At 42.9% G+C, this 26,283-nt stretch overlaps 1 long non-coding RNA gene across 1 annotated transcript in view; it reads left to right on the top strand.

Moving 5' to 3' along the window:
* Positions 1-26,283, top strand: part of LOC137372044 (uncharacterized) — a 146,522-nt gene that overhangs the window by 362 nt on the left and 119,877 nt on the right. The gene's annotated exons all lie outside the window — the stretch shown is intronic.

The following is a 26,283-nucleotide window of genomic DNA, read 5'->3' on the forward strand; positions in this document are numbered from 1 at the left end:
AAGTTGGTCGGCAGGACTAAACTGATACTCAGGAGTTATAATACCCTGGGATTCATTTCTGGAGCAGTGGGCGAGACTCCAATTCACAGCACAGCTCACCCATTGAAAACTGGTCCGGGGTTAAAGTCAGGGCCAAAGTATAAAATGTTGGTAATACGGAGATCATCGGTACTTTTAGAGAAAAAAAAGTTAATGTTCCGGGGGTGACCCTTTATCAGAACTGAATTTTGTCAGTGTGTTTTGCATGAGGTAATGGATGAACGGAGATGTTTTTCTACTCAGAGTAGTAAACGACAGGTATAGCTATTAGTGAATTTATATTGGGAACAAAGCTGGGGACAAGCATATATGTTGCAAGTTACAAATCTCGTCAAAAAGGTTAAAAGAATTCCCACAATTGCTTTAATTCACTGTTTATGAACTGTAAAATTCCTGTGGAATCCAGGTCAGTACTATTATCCAAGCAAGCTTTTTTTTCTGTACCATGAGTTTACACTAATTAAGAATGATGTAAGAATAATAGAGCCTTGATACTTGGCTCTGTAATGGAACATTCATCATTATGAAATACAGTGTCTGTTTTATTCCACTGCATTAATACTTTCCCTGATTGTTTGGCCACTGAGCCTCAACAACAAAGAAATCACATTCTTTTCAACAAGCCTGTACTGCATACAAAAATATTCACTAAAGCAGATAACACTTTTGAAAGGCAATCTAGATTGAGAACAATACTGTTAATTGAATTACTGTGCAAAAAAGAGTGGGAATACCAGTCTTACATGAAGCCTTCCAAAACTGATTGTAATTATTGAAGATATATTCAACCAAAATGGATACTTTGGCAATCATCCTGTTTTGTATTTTTTTTTATTCATTCAGGGGATGTGGGCATTGCTGACAAGGCCGGCATTTATTTCCCATCCCTAATTGCCCTTGAGAAGTTGGTGGTGAGCTGCCTTCTTGAATTGCTGAAGTCCAAGTGGGGTACAATGCTGTTAGGAAGGGAGTTCCAGGATTTTGACCCAGCAACAGTGAAGGAGCAGTGATATAGTTCCAAGTCAGGATGGTGTGTGACTTGGAGGGGAACTTGCAGGTGGTGGTGTTCCCATGCATCTGCTGCCCTTGTCCTTCTAGGTGGTAGAGGTCGTGGGTTTGGAAGGTGCTGCCAAAGGAGCCTTGGTGCATCGCTGTAGTGCATCTTGTAGATGGTACACACTGCTGCCACTGTGTGTTGGTGGTGGAGGGAGTGAATGTTTGTAGATGGGGTGCCAATCAAGTGGGCTGCTTTGTCCTGGATGGTGTCGAGCTTCTTGAGTGTTGTTGGAGCTGCACCCATCCAGGCAAGTGGAGAGTATTCCATCACACTCCTGACTTGTGCCTTGTAGATGGTGGACAGGCTTTGGGGAGTCAGAAGGTGTTAATTGCCACAGGATTCCTAGCCTCTGACCTGCTCCTGTAGCCATGGTATTTATATGGTACTCCAGTTGAGTTTCTGGTCAATGGTAATGCCCAGGATGTTGATAGTGGGGGATTCAGCGATCATAATGCCATGGAATGTCAAGGGGAGATGGTTAGGTTCTCTCTTGTTGTAGATGGTCATTGCCTGACACCTGTGTGGCGCGAATGTTACTTGCCACTTATCAGCCCAAGCCTGGATCTTGTCCATGTCTTGCTGCATTTCTGCACGGACTGTTTCAGTATCTGAGGAGCCATGAATGTTGCTGAACATTGTGCAATCATTGGTGAACATTCCCACTTCTGACCTTATGATTTAAGGAAGGTCATTGATGAAGGAGCTGAAGATAAAAATTCCAGACATACGGCCTCTCTTGATGACTGCAGGAACCCAGGACAGCCACTCAGTAGCAGATGGTGAGACTGCAGTCCCCACACAAGAGAGTGAGGAGTGTCCTCAATCGACATCCAGCGCACTTCTGGAGATCCGCATCACACGTGGGTATCATGACATGATCTGCAGTCTTACCCCCACGTTTGTATTCTCTCTTGCTGGTCAGCATCCACAGGAGACTCCAACAGAACGAGGGGCAGCAGTCAACTTCTGAGGAGGAGGGACAATCAGAAGATGCACCATCACATGACCCGTCTGCACCTTCCACCAGTGCAGGTACTTTCACCTCAGTGGGTTCGCACTTGGCTTTAGAATCAGGGTCACGAGCCAGTGAGAGCACCGCACATGCACCCAAGCAGCTGGCTGAGGCTGAGACATGGGTGGCGCGGCCTATGCTGAGCCCAGGTTGATGACGAGTCTCTGCTGTTGACAGCACAGGGCATGCTGGATTTGTAGAGAGAGGTAAGGCAACATCTAGTGGAGATGCCAGAAGCCATACACAGCCATGAGTGGACGATGGAGGAGTCTATCCATGCCATGAGTGCAGGCATGTCTCAGGCGTGCGAGTGCATGGCTTCCTCCATCGAGAGGTTGGCGATCTTCATAGAGAGTGAGATCCCACAGATGTGTGCAGACCTGCATACCATTGCCTTGGCCACAAGCTCAACTCAGCAGTGGCAAGGCGAGAGAAGGACAAGGCACCTGGTGTCTCTCTCCAGCTCCTTGTCCCTTTCTGGTCAGCAGGGAGGTTCAAGTCAGCTTTGAAAGGGAGGAGGAGATGTTGGCCTCCACAGCTGGGAGCTCCTCACAGAGCTTCAGAGTGTGGACAGCAGCTCCTCAGTCCCCCTGCCAGTGAGCCCAGTTCCAGTAGTCACAACACCTGAGGAGAGTCCTGCACCTGTGCAGGAAATCCTCAGGCAGCCAGTAGCCCTCCAGGCCTCAGACAGCCAGAGGGTGCCCGCCGAAGTCATCCCGGCTAAAGCACAGCCTGATCAGCAGCCTGCCTCCAGTCCAGCTGCTAGTGCAGGAGTCACACCTTGTAGAAGCACTTGTAAATGTATAAATGTATTAAGTATCTGTTCAGCAATTTAAATTTCACGTCATCGCGTTGAGGTGATGATGCTGCCTTGGAACTTTCCCGCTGCTGACTAAATCCGGAACCAACATCACAATGTTGGATTTACGGCCAGACTTGTCTGACGCTATTCTCCGGCCACCCCCACCCACCCCCCCTCCATTCCCACTGCAAATGGCCTCACTAAATTCAGCCCCTACTGTGCATGGCATTGGTACATAAAGGGCAGGTTCACTGGGTTTCTGGGTATAATTTTCTGCTTCTCATTCATTTCTCCTGTTATGTATTCTATTATATAACAATACAGCTAATATTTCATATACAGAAAACATGCACTTTGACAGCTGGTTAACAACTGAGTTCTCAGGTTTATAAATGTTTTACTGTTCAATTGCTGAACAGTTAATACTTTAGTATTTACTAGCTACTAAAGTGCAACAATTATAATTTGTCTCATTTCTAAATTCCTAAAGACATAGTAAAATACCCAGCTTGAATTTGAAAATATCCATATGTCTCCTGCTTTCTATTTGGGAAATTTCTTGAAATTCGTATTTCTGCCTCAATCGCTGAATGTGCTCCTCACAAAAGAAAAATGCCAGCCTCTCAATAATTAACTGCATTTTGTTCAATCACTTGTCTGTGCTGAGTTAACTAATCCGAAATGTGGCAGCAGTAGGGCACTATAATTTGTGTCAGTGCCCCAAGGCTGCACTGAGTCTGTGGACAGGTTGGAAGAAATCAGCCAGGGTTTTACTCCATCTTCATCATTCAGTGACCCTGCTGGAAGGTGTGAATGCGTGAATGTTGGAGGAAAACAGAATTGGGCACAGCATTTTTTCACCCATTCTTTCATGGGATGTGAGAATTGCTGTCTAGGTCAGCATTTGTAGCTCATCCCTAATTGCCCTTGAGAAGGTGGTGGTGGGCTGCCTTCTTAAACCACTGCAGTCCATTTAGTGTACGTACGCCCACAGTGCTGTTAGGGAGGGAGTTCCAGGTTTTTGACACAGCAACAGTGAAGGAACAGTGCCATAGTTCCAAGTCAGATTGATGTGGCTTGGAGGGGAACTTGCACATCGTGGTGTGCCCAAGTGTATGCTGCCCTTGTCCTTCTAGGTGGTAGAGGTTGCAGGTTTGGAAGGTGCTGTCGAAGGAGGCTTGGCGATTTACTGCAGTGCTTCTTGTAAATGGTATACACTGCTGCCACTATATGCTGGTAGTGCAGGGAATGAATGTTGAATGTGCTGGATAGGGTGCTGATCAAGTGGGTTGCTTTGTCCTGGATGATGCCATGCTTCTTGAGTGCTGTTGGAGCTGTATTCTCCCACACTCCTCACTTGTGCTTTGTAGATGGTGGACAGGCTTTGGGGAGTCACGTGAGTTACTCGCTGCAGAATTCCCAGCCTCTGACCTGTTCTTGTAGCCACAGTATTTATATAGCAGGTCCAGTTAAGTTTCTGGTCAATGGTTACCCCAGGCTGTTGATGGCAGAGGATTCAGCAATGGTAATGCCGTTGAATGTCAAGGGGAGATGGTTAGATTCTCTCTTGTTGCAGATGTTCATTGCCCGGCACTTGTGTGGTGCAAATGTTACTTGGCACATATCAGCCCAAGCCTGAATGTTTTCCAGGTCCTGCTGCATGTGGGCACAGCCTGCTTCATTAACTGAGGAGTCATGAATGGTGTCAGTAGAGCATATAGGGGATAGTGATCATTGTATCATAAGGACAAAGGCATATTTAGGTTGACTATGGAAAAGGACAAAGAACAATCCAGAGTAAGAATAATTAACTGGGAGAAAAGCCAACTTCAATGGAGTAAGAATAAATCTGGGACGAATAAATTGGAGTCAAAGTTTGGCAGGAAAAATGGTAGATGATCAATTGGCTACCTTCAAAGAAGGGATAGTTTGGGTACAGTCAAGGTATGTTTCCTCGAAGGGGAAAGGTAGGGTAAACAAATCCAGAGCTTCCTGGATGACAAAAGAGGTAGAGATTAAGATAAAGAAGAAAAAGTGTGCTTATGACAGATGCCAGGTAGAAAGTACCATTGAGAACCAGGTTGAATAAAGAAGGTCCAGAGGGGAAGTGAAAAAGCAAATAATAGAAGCAAAGAGAGATTGTGAAAAGAGACTGGCAGTTAACATAAAAGGAACTCCCAAAGTTTTCTATAGACATATAAATAGTAAAAGGGTGGTAAAAGGAGGAGTGGGGCTGATAAGGGACCGAAAAGGGGATTTGCACATGGAGGCAGAGGGCATAGCTGAGATATTAAATGAATTCTTTGCATCTGTCTTTACCAAGGAAGATGATGCAACCCAGGCAATGGTGAAAAGGAGGTAATTCAGACACTTGAAGGGTTTAAAACTGATAAGGAAGAGGTAATGGATAGCCTGTCTGTACTTAAAGTGAATAAGGCACCAGGACCGCATCCAAGGACACTGAGGGAAGTGAGGGTGAAAATGCGGAGGCACTGGCCATAATCTTTCAGTCTTCCTTAGATTTGGGAGTGGTGCCAGAGGACTGGAGAATGCAATCGTTACACCCTTGTTCAAAAAAGGGTGTAAAGATAAGCCTTGCTCCTACAGGCCAGTCAGTTTAACTTCAGTAATATAATAAAAGCAAAGTACATCGGTTCCGATGAAGGGTCACTGACCCGAAACGTTAACTCTGCTTCTCTTTCCACAGATGCTGCCAGACCTGCTGAGTGGTTCCAGCATTTCTTGTTTTTATTTTAGTTTAACTTCAGTGGTGGGGAAACTTCTAGAAAGAATAATTCAGGACAAAATTAATAGTCACATGGACAAATGCAGGTTAATTAAAGAAAGCCAGCATGGCTTTCTTAAGGGAAAATTATGTTTAACCTACTGGAGTTTTGTGAAGAGGAAACAGAGAGGGTTGATGAGGGTAATGCAATTGATATGGTGTACATGGACTTCCAAAAGGCATTTGATACAATGCCGCACAACAGACTGGTGAGCAAAGTTCTAGCTCATGGAATAAATGGGACAGTGGCATCATGGATATGGAATTGGCTGAGTGACAGGAAACAAAGAGTAATAGTTAATCGATGTTTTTTGAGCTGGAGGAAAGTTTGTAGTGGAGTTCCCCAAAGGTCAATATTGGGACCCTTGCTTTTCCTGATATATATTAATGACCTAGACTTTGGTGTACTGGGCACAATTTCAAAGTTGTGGATGATATGAAACTTGGAAGCATTGTGAACTGTGAGGAGGATAGTGTAGAATTTCAAAAAGATATAGACAAATTGGTGGAATGTGCAGACAGGTGGCAGATGAATTCAATGTGGACAAATGTGAAGTCATTCATTTTGGTAGGAAGAACATGGAGAGACAATATAAAATAAAGGGTACAATTTTAAAGGGGGTGATGGAGCAGAGGGACCTGGGTATATATGTGCCTAAGTCATTGAAGGTGGCAGGACAGGTTGAGCCAGCAGTTAATAAAGCACACAGTATCCTGGGCTTTATTAATAGAGGCATAGAGTACAAGAGCAAGGAGGTTATGTTGAACATGTATAAGACACTAGTTTGGCCTCAGCTGGAGTATTGCATCCAGTTCTGGGCGCTGTACTTTAGGAAGGATATGAAGGCATTAGAGAGGATGCAGAAAAAATTCATGAGAATGGTTCCAGGGATGAGGCACTTCAGTTCTGAAGATAGATTGGAGAAATTGGGACTGTTTTCTTTTGGAGGAGAGAAGGCTGAGAGGAGATTTTATAGAGGTATTTAAAATCATGAGGGATCTGGACAGAATAGATAGGGAGAGACAGTTCCCACTCATGAAAGGATCGAGAACGAGAGGGAACAGTAATTGGTAAACGAAGAAAAAGAACCATGAGGAAAAACTTTTTCACACAGTGAGTAGTTAAGGTCTGGAATACACTGCCTGAGAGTATGGTGGAGGCAGGTTCAATTGAAACACTCAAAAGGGAATTAGATGGTTATCTGAAAAGGAAGAAAGTGCAGGGTTACAAGGAGAAAGCGGGAGCGTGGCACTAGGTGAAATGCTCATTAGGAGAGCCGGTGCAGACACGATGGCCCGAATAGCCTCTTTCTGCACTGTAACAATTCTGTGATTCTGTGGTATGAACACTGCAATCATCAGCAAACATCCCCACTTCTGACCTTATAATGGAGGAAAGGTCATTGATGAAGCAGCTGAAGATGGTTGGGCCTAGGACACTACCCTGAGGAACTCCAGCAATGTACTGGGGCTGAGATGTTCAGCCTGCAACAACCACAGCCATCTTTCCTTTCCTTTGTGCCACGTATGACTCCAACCAGTGGAGAGTTTTCCCCCGATTCCTGCAATGTCACGCACCATCGAATGGACTAGCACACTCACCGTCAAGGTTTTCTGATCACGAATATTCACTTTGGTGGGCTGCTGGTAACCAAAGAACTGAACAGCTGCATAAGTCAGTGTTGTCACAAGAAATCCAAATTCCAGTATGAAAGAGTAGGTGGACAAAGTGAATGGTGAAACCTTTGTCTCAGAGGCAGTGTTCTTTTTTTTTCACCATGGTATCATTTACTGATGACATAAATTCATGTGGCAGGTAATTAATGTAGAGACAATCATAGCGAGAGGATTCAAGTACAGGAGCAAGGATATCTTGCTGCAATTATACAAGGCCTTGGTGAGACCAGATCTGGAGTATTGTGTGCAGTTTTGGTCTCCTTATCTGAGGAAGGATGTTCTTGCTATGGGAGGGAGTGCAGCAAAGGTTCACCAGACTGATTCCTGGGATGGCAGGTCTGACGTATGAAGAGAGATTGGGTCGATTAGGCTTGTATTCGCTAGAGTTTAGAAGAATGAGGGGATCTCATAGAAACCTACAATATTCTAACAGGACTGGACAGACTAGATGCAGGAAGGATGTTCCCAATGGCAGATGAGTCCAGGACCAGGAGTCACAGTCGAAGGATAAGGGGTAAGCCATTTAGCACTGAGATGAGGAGGGATTTCTTCACCTAGAGAGTGGCAAACCTGTGGAATTCTCTACCACAGAAAGCAGTTGAGGCCAAATCATTAAATATATTCAAGAAAGAGTTAGATATAGTTCTTAGGGCTAAAGGGATCAAGGAATACGGGGAGAAAGCAGGAACAGGGTACTGTGTTTGGATGATCAGCCATGATCGTATTGAATGGCGGTGCAGGCTCGAAGGGCCGAATGGCCTACTGCTGCTGCTATTTTTTTATGTTTCTGTGTTTCTAATTGATACCATTCAAAGAGAGCTGCAGTAATTACATAAAGATATAATGGCAGCTGGGTATTTATATAAGATAATATCGGGTGGACTTAGAAACCATAAACATATGTGCATAATATATGGATATTGTTTTGAAATAGCCCAACAGGTAACCAATTTTTGGATACATCATTAGGTGGGGAGATATCATTAATATTTCTTTTAAATAAATGCCTTCTATTTTTAAAAAAAAAACTTTGATCAGAAAATGTCAAGAAAGAATAGTTTTGCAGTGAAAGTAACCATTGAATAAGGTTCATCAACTGCTGGATTTCATCTTTAAAGAATTTGAATGTAAACTAAAGCAGATACATTTAAAATATTACATGCAATTTTGAGCACCCAACCTTCCAAAGGATATTGATGTATTAAAGAAAGTTTACAGAAAATATGATTTTGAGATTTGATATTCTGGGTTGTGAGGAGCATACTGTTTTCACTAGAGAGTACTGAGAAAGAAACTTGCTTTTGGTGTTTACATAGTAATGAGCATATATAATATATATATAAGTAAGTTATTGGGGCAATTTTGGCCAGATATTTTAGGGGTTAAAGAGCCTTTCAGGTGGCTGAGATGATGCCTTAAGCTATAATGCCAGTTTAGCCTGTGTTTAGCACAAGATGTCATCTTGGTAAAGAAGTTGAAGTGTGTGCTAGGAACAGCTGCCTGGAGGATTGTAAAGGGGTTGATTGACAATTGACAACTGAATTGCCTCCAAGTGCTCATTAGAGAGCTGCATGCCATTTTGCTGGGTATTACTTCACTTAATGGCCTCTCCTAACTGTGACCAGCCAAACAGGAGTAAACAAGTCATTGCCGAGGATTTTGAGCACTACTTAAGCCATGCTCAGTTTTCAACATTCACTAGCTGATTGAGGTTGACTGATTATGCTGCATTTGAAGAGGACTTTATGGGACGTTGTTTCAAGACTTCACTAACACTCTAACAACATGTTTCCTGGATATTTTCTCAGGACTTCACCTAAAAAGAGTGAGTGCTGTGCTACTCTATCTTATTGGATACCTTATAAGAGTCACCTGGAGAAAAGGAGTGCTTGGTCATGGGCATCATGCCAAGGGTCTCCTTGCTCTGCAGGAAGAATTGGAGAGACAGATGAGGCTGAGCAGAGCACCACTGGCTGCTGCAGGAAAGAGGCTCTCCAGAGAGCACTACTCCTATATTCACATGACTAAATACCAGTGCATGAGGAGGCTATGCCTTACTAAGGAGGTCATCACAAAGATCAATGGCCTCATGGATCAAAGATTCAGACCTTACAGTACAGCCAAGACTGCACTGCCTGTGGCAGTCAAGGTCACATCTCACAATTCTTTGTGCGCTTCTACCTAAGGGAGGTCTTTGTGGCTCTAAATGTTTTGAAGAATGATTACTAGATATTGTTCCCTATTGCCAGCGAAGACCAGGGGTAGAGAGCTCTAGAATTTGACAGGTTGCAGGTTTTCCCCATGGTTCAGGGAGCCATTGACTGTGAGTCCCTTATCTAAAGGCTGAGGTATTCAGGAACAGGAAGGGATTCAATTCCCTCAGTGTGCAGCTTGTCTGTGACCATCGGCAGTGAATCATGTAGGTGAATGTCTGTTTTCCAGGGAGTTCTTGTGATGTGTTTATAAGGAGACAGTCATCCATCCCACAGATCTTTGAGCCATGTACATAGCTGATACTAGGTGACAAGGGATACCCTGTGATACCATAGCTCATGACTCGCCTCAGACACCAGCTGAGCAGTCATACAATAAGAGCCACTCAGCTAGTAGTAGTATAACTGTGGTCCTGAAGCAGAGTTTAAATGCCTTGACCATTCAGGAGATGCCCTGCAGTGCTTAGATGAGAAGGTGTCCAGATTTCTTGATTTGCTGCATGCTTCGCTATCTGGCCAGTGAGTTACCAGAGGAGGAGAATGAGGGAGAGGAAGCAGGGGAGTACCAGTGGCTTCCAGGTATACAGCCCGCACTTGTCACCATCTAATTGAAGAACCCTTCTGAAAAACATGCTCCACCATCTATCTATCTTCCCGACTTACAATCCCTCAGGCAGTCCATCATCTGTACTCAATCCTTTCAACCCCTTCCCATGAAGGTTATATTAAAAATTACCAATTCCATGATCACCCAATTACCATAATCACAGTTTATATACATCAAAAACAAACTATGAAAACATAACAGAAGCAGCATCACTTACAAATATTAAACTATTCACCCTGGTACTTACCCTTAGTGGCTATCAATAAGAGCTCTTGTGTAATCTAGTACTTCTTCGAAGTTGAAACTGAGTGACAGCAGCAAGTGAGGTGGATGGCTGCGGAGAATCGGAAAAGGGCAGTTCTCCAGAGATATCCTCCTGAGACACCCTTGAGGTTCTGTGGGCCGTGATGGGTTCATCAGTGTGGGCCACCTGGCTAACAGGCAACGGTGGATAGTAGAGGAGGGGGCAGAAATACTGGCATCTGGAAAGAGGCCAATGGTGGTAACCATTATCATAGGGCATGCTTCCTTGCCCTCCTTCTCATCTTCCTCTGGGATTTGTGAGGAAGCAGGGTAGCTGTTGCTCAACTCATACTTGCTTCAATGGGCAAGGTGGATCTTGCTCCTGGGAGCTGCAATGATAACACTGGGAGGACATGTGTCAACTCTAATAGGATGTGTGTGATGAGTCCATGTGGAGCTTAGGAGTGAGGATAGGGGAATAAGGGATCAGGAATAGTTGTGCAACTGTAGGGAAGCTGGAGTGACCGCATACCTCTAGGCAATATGCCTCCTACTCTGCTTCTGGCCTCAGCATCTCCAACTCTCCTCCCTTGATCAGCACTGCCTCCTCAAGGGGAGTTATGTCATGCAGATGTGGTTGTCCTCTTCAGATGAGGTCGTGCTACGTCCTGTTATATACTATTTCTTTCCTGGAAGAGGAAGGGTGATGATTGTGAATGAGTGTATTGACAGGTGTGTTCGTGTGATCAGTGCTTCATATGACTGAAGACGTGTGAGATGTGTCTGAGGTGTGCCTATGATTGTGGAATTTGTGAATGTCAGTGTAAAGTTAGATGGTGGATGAAGTGTGTTGACACTGCAGTGCTGGTGGTGTATTTATTGAGGTGTGTTTGTAAGATGGGATGTTACCTTGAATACTCTTGTCAAGGCATTAAAATTCTTGTAGAACTGGAGCCATGTCCTGGGGTCAGGGCTCCTGACTGTCATATTCTACACTTTCAGTGGAAGTGGGTGAGTGCAGTCTACATAATGCAGCTCCAGGTAAATTTCTTCTCATCAATGTTTGAATGCTAAGACTGCAATTGTCGGTTTCAGTATTTTCAGACACATTTAAATCATGATAATCATCAATTAGCTTGAAAATTGCATGCTAAATCCAGACTTTCACACAGGTGTTTCTTATTTGCTCAGCACCCATTGAGTGCTTGTCTTCACCCTTTGGCTCAAATAAATCCAATTTAGCTCAGAATTTAATTGTAGAATTAAAAGAAAAGAGTACCAAATTAGCAAATCTCAAAGAAGATTAGAGATAAATGATGGAGATATGCAATAAACTTACACAAGATTTACTGTAATGTTGACTATTACACTATAAATCTAGATAAATTATTTAATAACAGGATGGCCAAGTATACAGACAACAACTTATATTTATGTAATGCCTTTAACATCATAAAATGTTCTAAGGTGCTTTACAGGAGCATCATGCAGGCCCCCACCTGCCAAGAATGAGGGCACAGACTACAGGGAGGATGAGTGAACTGACCTCAGCACCGTGGTTCAGAGCACCATTCAAGTGGGAGGAGAAATGTAGTTGTAATAGGGGATAGCATAGTTAGGGGAATAGATACTGTTCTCTGCAGCAAAGATAGAGAGTCCCAAAGGCTGTGTTGCCTACCTGGTGCAAAGGTTAAGAACATCTCTTCTGGACTAGAGAGGAAATTGGAGTGGGAGGGAAAGGATCCAGTTGCCGTGGTCTACGGAGGTACCAAAGACATGGGTAGGACTAGGAAAGAGGTTCTGCTCAGGGACTATGAGCAGCTCAGGGCTAAATTAAAAAGCAGAACCACAAGGATAATAATCTCTGGATTACTACCTGAGCCACGTGCAAATTGGCATAGGGTAAATAAGATTAGAGAGGTAAATGCGTGGCTCAAAGATTGGTGTGGGAGAAATGGGTTCCGATTCATGGGACACTGGCACCAGTACTGGGGAAAGAGAAAGCTGTTCCATTGGGATGGGCTGCACTTGAACCATGCTGGGACCAGTGTCCTGGCGAATCATATAACTAGGGTTGTAGATAAGGCTTTAAACTAAATAATGGAGGGGGAAGGTTCAATTGAAGAGAAGTTTAAAAAGTCGAAAAGAAACGAGAGAGCAGAGGTGCAGGGTAGTGAAGGGGCATTAATCAGTGTGTGACAGGAAGGGACAGAGAATACAACCATGAGAATACAACCATAAGAGTACAACAGAAATTAGAGCCAGAGTAGGTAAAAATGGTAAAAAGTCAAAGCTTAAGGCTCTTTATCTGAATGCACGTAGCAGTTTTAACAAGGTAGATGAGTTGACGGCAGAGGCAGAAATAAATGAATATGATTTGATAGCTATTACTGAGACGTAGTTGCAGGATGGCCAGGACTGGAATCTCAATGTTCAAGGATATTCGACGTTCCAGAAGAATAGGCAGAAAGGAAAAGGAGGTGGGGTAGCTTTGTTATTAAAAGAAGCGATCAGTGCAATTGTGAGTAATGATATAGGTGTAATAGATTGTGATGTAAAATCAGTTTGGGTGGAAATCATGAGTGGGAGTGGTCTATAGAGCCCCGAGGAACTGCCTCTCTGCAGGATAAAATCTTAATCAGGAAATAATGGAGGGGTGTAAGAAGGGCACTGCAATTATCATGGGTGATTTTAATCTGCATATAGACTGGACAAATCAAATTGGCAAGGGTAGCATGAAAGACGAATTTGTAGAATGCATCAGGGATTGTTTCTTGGAATGATATGTTGCAGATCCTAACCGGGAACAGGCTATTTTAGACTTGGTAATGTGTGATGAGGTAGGATTAATAAGAGATCTCGTAGTTAAGGATCCTCTAGGGGGAAGCGATCATAACATGGTAGAATTTCAAATTCCGTTTGAGGGTGAGCAATTCGGGTCTCAAACCAGTGTCTTCAATTTAAAGAAGGGCAATTACAGAGATATGAAGAAAGAGTTGTCTAAAGCGGGCTGGGAAAATAGGCTATAGGGGAAGTCAGTAGATGAGCAGTGGCAGACTTTTAAGCAGATATTTCATAACACTCAGCAAGTCAAAAGGAAGGACTCGATGAGAATGATGAACGACCCGTGGATAACAAAGGATGTTAAGGTGAGTATCAAATCAAAAACAAAGGCGTACAAAGTGGCGAAAGCTAGTAGTAAGCCAGGGGATTGGGGATTTTTTCTTTAGAAACCAGCAGTGGATGACTAAAAAACTAATAAAGAAAGAGAAAATTGATTGAGTAAATTGGCAAGAAATATAAAAACAAACAGTAAGAGCTTCTACAGGTATATAAAAAGGAAGAGAGTAGCGAAAGTAAGTGTGGGACCCTTAGAGGATGAAACTGGGGAATTAATAACAGGGAACAGGGAAATGGCAGATAATTTAATCAATATTTTGCATCGGTCTTCACGGTGGAGGACACTATAAACATCCCAACAATAATAGATGAGCAAGGTGTAAATGGGAGGGAGGAACTTGTAACAATCTCTATCATGAGGGAAAAGTACTGGACAAACTGATGGGACTAAAGGCAGACAAGTCGCCAGGACCTGATGGCCTGCATCCAAGGGTTTTAAAAGAAGTGGCTGCAGAGATAGTGGAGGAATTGGTCATAATATACCAAAACTCACTGGATTCCAGTAGGGTACCAGCGGATTGGAAAACTGCTAATGTGACACTTCTATTCAAGAAAGGAGGGAGACAGAAAGCAGGAAACTATAGACCAGTTAGCTTAACATCTGGCATTGGGAAAATGCTAGAGTCCATTATTAAAGAAGAAATAGCAGGACATTTAGAAAAACATAATGCAATCAAACAGAGTCAACATGGTTTTATGAAAGGAAAATCATGTTTGACAAATTTGTTAGAGTTCTTTGAGGAAATAACAAGCCGAGTGGACAAAGGGGAACCGGTAGATGTAGTGTCTTTGGATTTTCAGAAGGCATTTGATAAGGTGCCACATAAAATATTATTGCACAAAGTAGGAGCTCAGGGTATTGGGGATAATGTGTTGGCGTGGATTGAGGATTGGCTAACACACAGAAGGCAGAGTGTCGGGATCAATGGGTCTTTTTCAGATTGGATAGGCGTAACTAGTGGGGTACCACAAGGATCGGTCCTAGGGCCTCAACTATTTACTATCTATATGAATGACTTGGAGGAAGCGACAGAGTGTAGTGTATCCATATTTGCTGATGATACAAAAATAGGTGGAAAGGCATGTTGTGATGAGGACACAAAGAATCTTCAAATGAATATAGATAGGCTAAGTGAGCGGGCAAAAACCTGGCAGATGGAGTTCAATTTGGGGAATCTGCGAGGTCACCCACTTTGGTAGGAAGAATAAATAGGCAGATTATTATTTAGATGGAGAAAGACTACAAAATACTGCAGTACAGAGGGATCTGGGTGTTCTTGTACGTGAAACACAAAAAGTTAGCATGCAGGTGCAGCAAGTAATTAGGAAGGCAAATGGAATTTTGGCCTTTATTGCTAGGGGGTTAGAGTTCAAAAATAGGGAAGTCTTGTTACAACTGTACAGAGTGTTGGTGAGGCTACATCTGGAGTACTGCATACAGTTTTGGTCCCCATATTTAAGGAAGGATATACTAGTATTGGAGGCAGTCCAGAAAAGACTGATTCCTGGGATGAAGGGGTTGTCTTATCAAGATCAACTAAACAGGTTAGGCTTTTATTCATTGGAGTTTGGAAGAATGAGAGGTGATCTTATTGAAACATGTAAGATTTTAAGGGGGCTTGACAGGGTAGATATTGAGAATATGTTTCCACTGGTGGGGGAATCTCGAACTAGGGGACACAGTTACAGAATAAGGGGACACTCATTTAAAACTGAGATGCGAAGGAACTTCTCTCAAAGGGTGGTGAATCTCTGGAATTCTCTACCTCAAAGTTGTGGAGGCTAGGTCATTAAATGTATTTAAGGAGGAGGCAGATAGATTTTTGAAATCTCGGGGAGTCAAGAGTTATGCGGAGCAGGCCCGAAACAGGAGTTGAGGCCTGGGACAGATCAGCTATGATCTTATTGAATGGCGGGGCAGGCTCGAGGGGCTGAATGGCCTGCTCCTATTTCTTATGTTCTTATGTACATTTTTTCGCCACATGAACATTAAAACTTAAAATTGCTGCTGGGAAGAAAAGAGGACCTATCACAAGGATTGCCAAGCCACTGACTGGAAAGATATTTGCATGTTAACAGACAGTATTGGAACAAGGGAACCAGTCATTGCTTCCCCAATACACTAAAGAAGTAGTCAGAACAATTCAGTCACCTGACTAACTGACTGTTGGAGTTTTTAGAATTTGAACTTGCTGAAAGAAACTCAGAAAGTGGTTTGCTCCTGGACTGAGAACACCTCTCTCCTATCAGCTCTCATCTTGCTCTCACCAGCTTCGGAAACTATTGACGGCATATGAACCCCAAGAGAGAAAAGTATCCTACAGTGAACAAGGTTTAAGAATACTGGGCCCCAACGAAAAACAAGACTACCTACAATCAAGGACTACAGCGAGTTCGAAGCACAGTAAAAACACCTCTTCAGAGATTGCCTCAAACCTCTCCATTTTATTTTTCTCCTGCTCTTTTCTGTCTCTATTTACATGTGTGTATTGCATATGCATGCTAATGGGGGCGCGGCATGTATCCGTAGGTGTTATCTGAATTAGAGTTTAAATTTAAGGTTTAATAAATTTCATTTTTCTTCTTTAAACCTGAGAAAACCTGGTTGTGCTCATTTCTTTGTCTTATAATTGGAAAGCAGTGAACAAGGATTCACCAGGGGGAGATCAAAACACAGTGTGTTTAAAATTAAAACCTGTTACAATAAAACCAGGTGAAGGCTGAAAAGACCCCTAGACACCTTTCTCACCTGGTTGTAACAGGAGTGTTATCAAATAAAATTTGGAACTAAGCCACATAAAGAGATGCTGTGGCAGATGACCAAACGCTTGATCAAGAGGTATGCTTTAGGGTGTATCTTAAAGGAGGAAAGAGGTAGAGAGGTGGAGCGATTTAGAGAGGGAATTCCAGACCTTAAGGCCTTGACAGCTGAAAGCACAGACTCAATCAAAGGAGCGATTAAAATTGGGGTGCTCAAGAGATCAGAATTGGAGGAGCACAGATATCTTGGACGGTTGTGGGGCTGGAGGAAGTTACAAAGATAGGGAGGGGGTGAGGCCACAGAGGGATTTGAAAACAAGGATGAGAATCTTTGGTGTTTCTTAACTGGGAGTCAATGTAGGTCAGTGAGGACAGGGATGTTGGGTGAAAAGGACTTGGTGAGAGTTAGGACACGGGCAGCGGAGTTTTGGATAACCTCAAGTTTACAGAGAATGTGGAAGATGGGAGGCCAGCCAGGAGTCTGTTGAAATAGTGGCAAATTTGCAAAACCCACCCCCGGACCCAAATGTTTATGTTTTAACCGTGATGGGATTCGGGGCATCTGAGGAACCCACCCAGAGAGACAGCTCGATCATTATAATTTTTAAATGCGGCTCCTTCAATCAGATTTTGGCAACAATTTGTAATTAACATCTCCTGCATGGGTTTCCTGTGTTCAGGAATCTCGTCAGTGAAACAGAAGTGAGATTGTTCAAGGTCAGGAGTCCTGATATGAATAAAAGATCAGTACACACATCAGCTTTCTCAGTTCCATGTGGGAAACAGTTTGATCAGATTACTCATTGTGAGAGATTTGTATAATTTGGAGGTCATAGAGAGATACAGCACTGAAACAGGCCCTTCAGCCCACTGAGTCTGTGCCGACCAACAACCCATTTATACTAATCCTACATTAATCCCATATTCCCTACCACATCCCCACCATTCTCCTACCACCTACCTACACTAGGAGCAATTTACCAACCTGCAAGTCTTTGGCTGTGGGAGGAAACTGGAGCAACCGGCAGAAACCCACACGGTATCCGGGAGAACTTGCAAACTCCGCACAGGCAGTACCCAGAACTGAACCCGGGTCGCTGGCGCTGTGAGGCTGTGGTGCTAACCACTGCGCTGCTCTTGTTGATATAGAGAACATCAAGGTGGGTTGCGTCATTGCTACTTTTGACTGGACTTCAACTGAAGACAGTCAGCACGCAGAGCAGCACTAAGGGCATGCTGTGGAGGGAGCTACAGTTGAACAATGGAGAAGGGAGCAACAGAGGTTGTCAAGTTCTAAGCAGTTGCCACCAACCTAACAGGATCTACAGGCAGAGGCACAGCTTCCTTGACTTCTTGGAAGAGTAGTTCTTCCGAAGGCTGAGATTGTCATGTCAGTTGGTCGCAAATGTCTTCAGCCTCCTAAAAGATGACTTACCACTCCCTGGAACGGGGTGGTCATATATTAACAGTGGCTGTGAAAGTAACCCCCACTCAATTTTTTTGCCTCTGGTTCCTCACAGTAAATACCTAAAGCAGGTGACAAGTGGATTGTTTGCCAGCACTCGGAGGTATGTAAAATTCCCCTGTGATGACAATAGCCAGAATACGTGATCACTCTAATTCACATCTCTGGTTGGCTTCCCACTGGTGCAGGGTGCCATTGATTGCATACACATGGCAATTCAAGCACCCCAGATCAACTAGGCATATTCATCAATTGCCAGGTATTTCATTCCATCAATGTTCAGCCGGTGTGTGACCACAAGAAAAGGTTCATGTAGATCTGTGCCAGGTTCCCTGGGAGCTGCCATGGCATTTTCATACTGTAGCAGTCCATTATCTCCGACCTGTTCATACAAGGAACCTGCTTTAAGGGGTGGCTACTAGATGACAAAGGATATCTCCTTCAAACCTGGTTGATGGCACATCTGAGGAACCCCATGAATGAACACCATCTGCACTATAACATGAGCCATATGACAACCAGATGCATCATCGAGCAAACCATCGATATGCTCAAGATGTGCTTCAGGTGAATGGACAGGTCTGGAAGTGCACTTCAATACGTGCCAGCGAGGATAATCGTGGTTTGCTGCATTCTGCACAAAATAGCGCAGCAGCAAGGATTCGAGGTGCAGGTGGAACAAGTTTATTTATTTTTTATTTATAGATACAGCACTGAAACAGGCCTTTCGGCCCACCGAGTCTGTGCCGACCAAGAACCACGCATTTAAACTAACCCTACAGTAATCCCATATTCCCTACCACTGACCGACACTAGGGGCAATTTATAATGGCCAATTTACCTATCACCTGCAAGTCTTTGGCGGTGGGAGGTAACCGGAGCACCTGGCAAAAACCCACGCGGAGTTGCTCAGCACTCTCTATCTAATGAAGATTTCAATGGAGGAGAGGAGGTTGGATATAGGGAGCTCAACACTATATCAGCCACTCAAATCGCTGCTTGGAATACCAGGAATGCCCTAATTGCTTAAAGGTTCAGCTACTTACTGGGATCAAAGTAACTATCATATCCCCACCTCCCACTTACACAAAGCAGTCCTGTAACCAACTATCACCAACCAACATGCACCAGTTGGCCTCAGTCAATTCATCTCTTCACATTCATCACCAGGTAACTGAAAACCTGAGTTGGCACTTGTCATGTAAGAGTGGTGGCTACGAGGAGGTGGTTCCAATTAATACATTTTATGTGAATTAGGAAATTAAAGATACTAATTAGACACTTTCATAAACACCCATGAACTCCAAAGCTTTTATTTTCCTTTCCTTAGGCCTTTTACGTAATACAACCCTTGTGGCTTCAGCAGAGGGAGAGGCAGGTTGTTCTGACCCCTGCTCTGACTTTACAGATGTTCGTGATTGCTGACCTCTCGGAGTTGGAGATAATGAAAAAACTGCTCCACCTGTACCTGTGAAGGGCTAGATTTGGCCAAAGGGAGAGGAGACAACACATCAGGTTCTGGCTAAGGGGGTGGTGATGGGGAAGACATGGAAACACTTTCATTGGAGTTCCCATTTCCATGTCTCCTTTTACCATCATGCCTCTCCTGGGCCAGTGGCACATCACTCCTTTCTGCGGCAGGATATTATCATGGAGCAGATCAGTGATGTCTTGGGTAAGGCCATGCCTAATGTACCTGTCATCCTGATCAAGGTGCAAGAAATGTTGGCATCCATAGTTTGCACAGCCATCGTCAGGACCTACAGGTAGTAATTAGTGTGCCACGATTCAAGTTCAACAGAGGAGACAATTCTCTCCGCAAAAGACAACTTCTCGGCCAAGATGAATGCAGAGAGGGCATGAGAGGAGACAGGAGAGAAACTAGAGAAAGATGCAAGTTCAGGGCTAGGGCGGGTGGGAGCTTTACAGGAAGTTTGGCCCAGTGGGTTAGTGGAAGGGAGAGAAATAGTGGAGGCAGCTGATTGGATGCTCTTAATCTTAGTAGCAAAGAAGTCTTTGAGCTCCTTGCATTTTTTTGTTGAGATGTGAGGTTGCAGGAGATAGGGTGGGGGGTGGTTAAAGAAGACAGTTCACAGTGGAGGAAAAGAGCAGGAAATACCGATATTGCAGGATGATCCCGGAATAGTAAGCAGTTTTGGCAGACAAGAGAAGGACCCAATAGTGCTTTATGTGGTGCAGCCAGATCTGACAATGAATGACTAAACCATATCCATATAAACTATATGGTCCGCCATATCCATTCAAGTCTGTATCTCTCAGACTTAAGGGAATGGAGATGAGGGGCATATTAGGGGGAACAGCTACAGTTTGAGAGAGTAATGGTTTTGCTAGAGACTAAGGCATCAAAGGTGGAGGTGAGAGTGTGGTTGAGCAGTTTGGCAGCAGCAAAAATATCACGGTGAATGGAGGGCCAAAGGCTAGACAGTTAGAATTTTGAAAGTGCAGTTGTAAATGAATTGGGAGAGTTTTTTTTCTGGGTGGATACAGAAGGAAGTAGGGTTGGGAGGGGTAAGTGGGATCTGGGTGGAGAACGATACAAGTAAGTGATCAGAGATGGCCTTATCTGTGATTGGCACAATGGAAGTAGCAAGGCCATGTGAGATGGCAATGTCAAGGGGTGGCTGTGAATTTGGGTTAGGGAGTTTATATAGAAGGAAACATGAAGGGAGGATAGGAGAGCAGTGAACTCAGAAGGAAGAAAGCATGATGAATTTTGAATGCCTGTAAGGCTTGTGTGCATCTAAGGAATAAAAGAAAGACCTGCATTTCACAACCACTGGACATCTCAAGGGCTTTGCAGATAATGAAGTACTTTTGAAGTGTCGTCGCTGTTGTAATGTAGAAAACATGGTAGACAATTTGTGTACAGCAAAGTCCCTCAAACAGCAATGTGACAATGGCCAGATAATCTCTATTTTGTGATGTTGATTGAGGGATAAATATTGACTCGGATACCAGGGATAATTCCTCTGCTCTTCTTCGAAGTAGTGCTTTTCTCATGGGCAATTAGGGATAGGTAATAAATGCTTGCCAGTGATGCTCATATCCCATGAATGAAACAAAAAAGATAAAAGTACAACATTAGAAACAAAGCAGTCAATATTAAGATGGAGCCAGGATCTGAGTTGGCTGGGGATGGGTTGGCAGGGAGGCAGCGATTGACAGTGACTTGGAGGGGAACTTGCAGGTAGTGGTGCTCCCTGTGTCTGCTGCCCTTGTTCTTCTAGGAGGTAGATGTTGTGACTTTGGAAGGTACTGTTGAAGGAGCTTTGGTGAGTTGCTGCAGTGATTTTTGTAGATGGTACACACTGCAGCCACGGTGCACCAGTGATGGAGCAAGTGTAGGTTTAAGGTGGTGGATGGGGTGTCAATCAAATAGGTTACTTTGTCCTGGATGATAGAGCTACTTGAGTGTTGTTAGAGCTGCATTCATACAGGCAAGTGGAGAGTATTCCATTATAATCCTGATTTATGCCTTTTAGATGGTGGAAAGTCTGGGAGGAGTCAGGAGGTGAGTCACTTGCTGTAGAATATCCAGCCTTTGAACTGCTCTTGTAGCCACAGTAGTTATATGGCTGGACCAGTTAAGTTTCTGGTCAATGGTAACCCCCTCAGGATGTTGATAGTGGAGGATTCGGCGATGGTAATGCTATTGAATATCAGGGGAGATGGTTAGATTCTCCTTCGTTGGAAATGGTCATTGCCTGGCACTTGTGTGGCGTGGATGTTACTTGCCATTTATCATCCCAAGCCTGTAAGTTGTCCAGGTCAGGCTGCATGCAGGCACAGACTACTTCATTGCTAATCAAACTGAAAACTGTGCAATCATCAGCAAACATCCCCACTTCTGACTTTAGATAGAACAAAGGTAATTGATGAAGCAGCTGAAGATGGTGGCGCCTGGGACACTACCCTGAGGAATTTCTGCTGTGATGTCCTGAGGCTGAGATGATTAGCCTTCAACAACCACAACCATTTTCCTTTATGCTAGGTATGACTTCAACCATTGGAGAGTTTTCTCCCAATTTCCATTGACTTCAGTTTTACCAGGGCTACTTGATGCCACACTCTGTCAGTTACTGAGATATCAAGGACAGCCACTCTCACTTCTCCTCTGGAATTCAACTCTTTTTTCCCATTTTTGGACCATGGTTATAATGAGGCCTAGAGCAGAGTGGTTCTGGCAGAAACCGAACTGAGTAACGGAGCAAATTTTTGGTGAGTAAACGCCACTTGATAGCACTGTAGGCAACACCTTCTGTCACTTTGCTGATGATTGAGAGTAGACTGGTTGGGGGGATGGGGTAGTAATTGGCTGGATTAGATTTGTCTTGTTTTTTGTGGACAGGATGTACCTGGGCAATTTTCCACATTGTTGGATAGATGCCAATGTTGTAGCTGTACTGGACCAGCATGGCAAGGAGCACGGCTAGTTTTGGAGCACAAGTCTTCAGCACTACAGCTGGGATGGTGTCGGTGTCCATAGCCTTGCTTGTATTCAGTGCGCTCAGCCATTTCTTGATATGTGGAGCATATGAGGCATCTATATGGTGGAAACCTCAGGAGAAGGCCCGTCAGCCTTGCTTTTTGTGCGAATGTGCTGGGCTCCGCCATCATTGAGGATGGAGTTGCCTCCTCCTGTTAATTGTTTAATTGTCCACCACCATTCACGACTGGATATGGTAGGACTGGAGAGCTTTGATCTGATCCTTTGGTTGTGGGATTGCTTAGTCCTGACTATAGCATTATGTTTAGCATGCATGTAGTCCTTTGTTGTAGCTTCACCAGGTTAGCACCTCATTTTTAGGTCCAATTGGTGCTGCTCCTGGCAGGTCTTTCACACCTCTCATTGAACCAGGTTTGGTCCCCTGGCTCGTTGGTAATGGTAGAGTGAGGAATATGCCAGGCTATGATGTTATACATTGTGGTGATACTGATGGTCCACAGCACCTCATAAATACCTAGTTTTAAGCTACTAGATCTGTTCTGAATCTGTTCCTTTCAGCACATTGGTAGTGCCACATAACACGATGGAAGATGCCCTCAGTGTGAAGATGGGACTTCGTCTCTACAAGGATTGCGGTGCTCACTCCTACCAATACTGTCATGGACAGATGGTAGATTGGTGAGGATGAGGTCAAGCAGGTTTTTCCCTTTTGTTGGTTCTCTGTTCAACTACTGCAGGACCAGTCTGGCAGTTGCATCATACCCAGGGCTGGTGATGGAAGAGTCTGGGACGATGGCTGAAAGACACGAGTCTGTGAGCATAACTGTGTCATGCTGTCGCTTGTCAGCCTTCGGCACAAATTGCAGGGTCAGCTGTGCTAGATATGTCTTCATCCCATCTGGTGCCTAGGTCGATGTTGTGTGGTCCGTCCAGTTTTATTTTTGTTAGACATTTTCATAGCTGTTTGCCACAATTAAGTGGCTTGCTTGGCCATTTCAGAGGACAGTTAAGAGTCAGTAGCACTGCTGTGGGTCTGGAGTCATATATAGGCTAGACTGAACAAAGATGGCAGATTTCCTTCCCTAAAAGAAAATCCAGATGGGGTTTTACGACAATGGTCACCATTACTAATACTAGTTTTTTATTACAAATTCATTACACTGAATTGAAATTTCACAGCTCCCATGGTAGGATTTAAACTCATGTTCCCTGATCATCAGTCCAAGCTTCTGGATTACTAGCCCAGTAACATAACCACTATGCAACCATTCCTGCTATATCTTGAAGTAATTTAAAAAGTGTTACCGATAAAATAACAATCAATACAAACTGCAGGTTTACCGCTGATTGTATGTTTTTCTTATGATAGCAGAAAATTTCAACTACACTACACAACTCATGGAGAACCAGAATGGAACTTTCTGTAACCTTATTTGCTTCACTGCTGTGATCCTCTTTTAATCATGTTTTTGTTCCATATCTACTGCTTCAATCTTCAATACACATAGTAGCAATTTCTTTGCATATAGGAAACAGAGTTTAATTGATTCTAAGTCAGCAAAATAATCTGCACATTGATATCTTTTATAATTTTTTTATACCAGGTATGTGTGGCCTTTCTTAAAGACAGGACATTTTTAATAGTCAATAATAGTGAAAGAAATTAAATGCATCTAATGTGATTAAATGGAGACAATGATAAAGTTAAAACATGTTCTAAACCAGCACTACATGCACAGACATGGAAGTTGCAGTTAGCTGTAAGTAATCAGGCAGTTTTTTTCCATCTCTGCAATTCTTTTTCGAACAACATATTCATAACCTGTGTTTCTATTTCACAATTTCTGAAAGCCTTAGAAAATGGTTACTTGCAAAATTTAAGTGCTTTATTGATTTCCTTTTTAATCGATTCTTTTTACAATCAATAGAAATGAACAACGCTGTCTGACCACTACGTAGCATGAATATAGTCTTTTCAACCCAGAGCTAAAATAAGTACCAGCAGTAAATCTGTCAATGACTGGAGTTTCACTTCATGTACAGGCAAAATAAGTTATTCTACTTAATTATATTAAATACATTTATATTGACTTAAAGGAATACAATACAATCCCAACATGATATAATACATCCAGGGTTCTTAGACTGAAACTTATAAATGCCATAGAGTGGATGTGATAGTTGCTATAAAAGATGACCAAGATTGTAAGTGTAGGTTCAACAGCTGCATGGGGCACAGCTTCTGATAACTGACAGCATGCTCATTTTATAGCCAAGAATTACTTTTATATCATGCAGATGATGTCTGTCACTGATCTTGGATGGTCATTTATCACTTCAACCATGATATATAACAAATACAATCAATGAATTCCAGAATCTGTGTACACCATCTTCCCTGTGTGGCAGAAAAAATACCAGCTGAATATTGGCATTTTTGATTTCCACATTCAAAACTGATCTATGAGCAATTTTTAAATTTAAATTTTAGTGTGTCTTAGCCATTTTGGTATAACTAACTCCATTAAGAAAGTATTTTTCCAGGTTATTTGCTTTCCATTTCCTCATATTTAACATCTGTGAAGTTTTCCCACTCCACCATCTTCAGCTGGGAAAAAACTTCATAGATTGTCCTGTTTTAGGACCATCAATTCTGCTTCATGATTAAATAATAGTAGATATGAGTCTGTTTCTCCCAGTTGTGACAGAGATGGAATGCCTCAGTACATTGCCACATTTTACTAGCATTCCAACTGAAAAATAATGAACCTTACTAAAGTGAGGCAAGCAAATCTGTCACCGAAGGCTCAAGGATAGATAACATATGTCTAAATAAAATACACTTCGATTAAGCGACCACCTGGTAATACGACCAGAGCCTTTTGTAATAATACAAGACTGATCACGTACAGTACTGATGACAATTGAAGCCTAGCAGTAAAAGGGTTACAGAAGCGAATAAAGCCAAAGGCAGAAGATTTTGTAAAATGCTAGAGCTTATTTCTGTAGTAATGACGGTCTGAAAACTAGAGTTACTATCCTTAGATTGAATTCATATCTTAAAAAAGATATGTTTGTAAATTTTGCACAGTTTGTGATGTGCGATTTCAATGAACATTAGTCTATCTGAGAACCAACTGATGTCATTTGTGAACAATGAAAACTGTTCTCATACAAGATGCTACAGTTAGTCATTTAACTTTACATTCATGAGTACAAATAAATTAAACAGAACTTGCCTTGATTAATCAGTTAAGTACTAAGCAGTTGTTACAATAGTCAAATCAGAATAGTCTTATAGGTAACTTGCTTCTGCTTTAACCTTCATTTCACCATACATTACCATTTTAGATAAGTATAAGTATTGTCTTATACAGACATATATAAGTCCACATGCAACAGTGCTACAATAGAAATAAAGAGGTGCCTGGAAACAGATTACAAACATTAATGTAACCAGGGACTTGAGCGACAACATAAATCAAAAGAGCATAAACTGAAGTTGATTGGGAACATTAGATGAAGCCCGAGACAGGACTGCACTTTTGTTTCACTTGCATTTGTTTGTTTTAATTTCCATTATATATCACCATTTTTAGATAAACTAAATTACAATGGTCTGTATTAGGAATTGGTGACTATACATTTTTACTTTTGACAGTTAGCTGGATAGCTCAAAACGAGGATATTTTGACATGAAGCACACATTGAAGATATTGTGTGATTTCTTAAAAGTGCATTAGCTAATTCTTTTAATGTAATAAAGTGATTGCTCCCAGCTGTCAAGATTGAAGCTATTATGTATGAAGAGCTTAGAGAAAAGGTGTTAACTGCAGGAAACATGCAGCACAGGGTCTAACTACAGAATGAATTTTCCTGCAAATTTCTCAATTTCCACACCCCCTCCCAAACCCACCCCCACACCTGACAATAGTAACACACAATTCTACAGGAGGCTATCTGGCACTTTACTGA

This window comes from Heterodontus francisci, chromosome 7 (assembly GCF_036365525.1).
Source record: "Heterodontus francisci isolate sHetFra1 chromosome 7, sHetFra1.hap1, whole genome shotgun sequence".
NCBI classification, from domain to species: domain Eukaryota; kingdom Metazoa; phylum Chordata; class Chondrichthyes; order Heterodontiformes; family Heterodontidae; genus Heterodontus; species Heterodontus francisci.